At 36.0% G+C, this 2,941-nt stretch overlaps 1 protein-coding gene across 1 annotated transcript in view; it reads left to right on the forward strand.

The window, feature by feature from the left end:
* The window catches only part of LOC112156913 (ATP-sensitive inward rectifier potassium channel 12), a 13,460-nt gene that overhangs the window by 4,761 nt on the left and 5,758 nt on the right, over positions 1-2,941 (forward strand). The gene's annotated exons all lie outside the window — the stretch shown is intronic.

Below are 2,941 nucleotides of genomic sequence, written 5' to 3' on the forward strand. Positions count from 1 at the left end.
ATATATATATATATATATAAAGTGGCTAATTTGCAACATCTGTCCCTAGAGGAGCTTTTATAGAAATCATAAATGAACATCAAAGGAATACCAGCAATAAAAAAATAAACAGATTATTAAAAAATGACTATACAATGCACTCATCTACATACTTCACGCGAACACAGGTTATTTTATACAATGTGGGTGCACTGCGGATGCTCTAAGAACCAAGATTTAGACTGTTTTTTTCAAATGTGGACAGTTTTGTTAAATATTTTATATTAACAGGAAGACTGTTCCACAGATTAGCTCTTAAAATGAAAAGTATGTGGGATATACCACAGACCTGGAGGTCCACGAAACACATTTCTGATGTTTTATTCTGCTTTACTGATGTCACCATGGGTTCTTATGGGATTTAATAAGAAACTGTCTAAATTATTAATTAGAAAAGCTACAAAAAAAACACAAAGTTGCTGCCCAGAATTGAACTTGTTGCAACATATTTTTAAAAAGTAAGGGGAAAGAAATTGACATTTTAAACTTTAAAATTTAATGTACACTAAAGATTCAAGTGACAAAGTTCCAGTAAAAAGAAAAATATTGTAAACACATCATAATAAGGGTTTTTGTGCTTAATTAGATCACCAAAACATATTGGGATTGACCTCTATCACTGGATGTTTCAGCCTTAAGATCTGCAAGAAAACCTTGCGGTGTGTGATGACACTCTCCCTCCTGCTGCGCGATTTACTGATGTAATCATCTGCCACTTTGGGATTATCTAGTCTAACATCATCCCTCATCCGGCCAATGAGCAGTCATACCAGAACATCTGTCCTCAGCCTGTCAGTCTGAGGGTTTGCACACCGCCCAAAGGAAGTGACGGCAATCGGAACACAATTGCTTTGTGTGGTTTTTTTTTTTTTGTTTTTTTTGTTATAGAGTTATGACCAAATACCACCACTTATTGCAACTTCTATTATGTTTCAAAAGTTATTCAAATAAACATAAATGACCTTTCTGCATTCTGTTGCTTATGCAACCTCCTGGTTTTTCTGGTCCCTAGCTTGCTGACATAACGTTGTCATCAGGCCAAAGAGCAGATCAATTGTTCCTCGAACAGTGGATTACCACTTATTCATCTCTTTTTTAAACCTTTGTCCCTTCCCCTGCCTGTCTAGTTTTCCACCAATGGTTGCCCTAAAGGTGCCTAAGGCTAATCACTGGGCAAGGACCTGATCAATAGGCTTTAATTACACAAAACTGTCTGGTCTGCTCCCTGCATTAAGCAGAGCCCCCCCCAGCTCTCACACATGAAACCCACGCAACTGGCAATTTTCACTTTCTCTCACGCCAAAAGTCAATTTTACAGCCAGATAAAAACTAATTTATAACTGATAACGTCACCACACGCATGGAGGACACGGACGCCGTGCGTGCATGACTGCACAGCATCACAACAACTGTAGTAAAGTGCTACTATCATCATGGGGAAACTGACAAACATCGATTGTACTACAAGCTTTGCTCTGCAGGATCCTACCTGCTACTTTCTACTTCCTGGACCGAATCTGATGGATCTCTCTTTTTGGGTCTGATTGCCCAGAAAACTGCAGTAATGACGAGGTTTAGGTGTCGCTGCTAATTTGCCAGATCGATTCAGTTTAGTTTCACAAGGTTCGATTAAGCCTCCAATGTGATGCGGTTTGATTCAGCATTGATTCATTTGAAACTTTCCCAGCTTCAACATGCGTTTGGGTTGTTTATAAATACAAGTTTACTTGCAGATTTTTAAAAAAGAAACAACTTTCTGATCGAGTACTTTATTTGAATATTAAAACAAAAAAAATGTGGAAATTAAATTGATTAGTGATGATTATTTAAACACTTTGAGGTTCATGTCAGTGTTTCTAGTGTAGTAAATGTGCATTCAATGTAATTTTTTTATTCATATTTAAGCATCCACTCTACATTGACATTATAAACTAAATTGTTGCACAATTTATTTGTTGCTATCATCTTTAAGAACAAAATAAAAACATTTTACAACGTGTTTGTTCAAAATAGAAAGAAAGAAAGCCTTTATTTTTATTAAACCTCTTATAGTGAAATTCATGCACAGTTCCCTGCAGTGAGGACAGTCAAAACAGTTTGATAAATAGAAAAATAAGAACACCTCATGTTACAAAAAATGTGCAAAACCTTTCCTTATCTTACTATTCTCTGTCAAACCCAAAACGCCGTCACACACGTGCGTTCTTGACACGTGACCTGCAATGTGGTTCATCATGATGCATAAATGAATCTCATTAAACAGTTCATTATACAAGCCTGCATTCAATTTTTTTTAAGATCGATGCAATAAAACTAAATAAATCATTGAATGTGAATTGGGTACTTCATGGTCTAAAGTAGCGCTGCATAAAACCAACCTCTATCCATCCTCACTTTTCTTTGGTTTGGTACTGACCAGTTAATTTAGCTTCCTAAAAGTCAATAAGGGACTTGGTGGGATTCAATTAGTTGAGTTTAAAAGAGATTCTGTCAAGTTTATTTCCCATTCTTAATATTTCACAACATTTTCCAGCCTTTTTGTGTTTCATTTTTTAACATTTCCACTTGATTTCCAGAAATTTTGTATGCTTTCCGAAATGTTTTTTCTTTTAAACTGGACAAACTAGGTATAATGGGACATCACTGATTGGATAATGATGTTTAAAGTTAAATTCCTAACAGGTGTCATGCACCGGTGTGTGAAATGTATTTAATCTCATTCATATGGTGACTGTCAAGCTTGGAGCCATTGAATCCCATTTTTAGAGTCTTTGGTATCACTGGGCCTGGATTTGAGCTTACGATCTTTCAGTCTCAGGGTGGACACTCTACCACATCCACTGAGCTGGTCTCATTCGAAAGTTTGGCATTTAAAAGTTTTGTTTTTTTTTTTTAAGTAATT

This window comes from Oryzias melastigma, linkage group LG1 (genome assembly GCF_002922805.2).
Source record: "Oryzias melastigma strain HK-1 linkage group LG1, ASM292280v2, whole genome shotgun sequence".
NCBI classification, from domain to species: domain Eukaryota; kingdom Metazoa; phylum Chordata; class Actinopteri; order Beloniformes; family Adrianichthyidae; genus Oryzias; species Oryzias melastigma.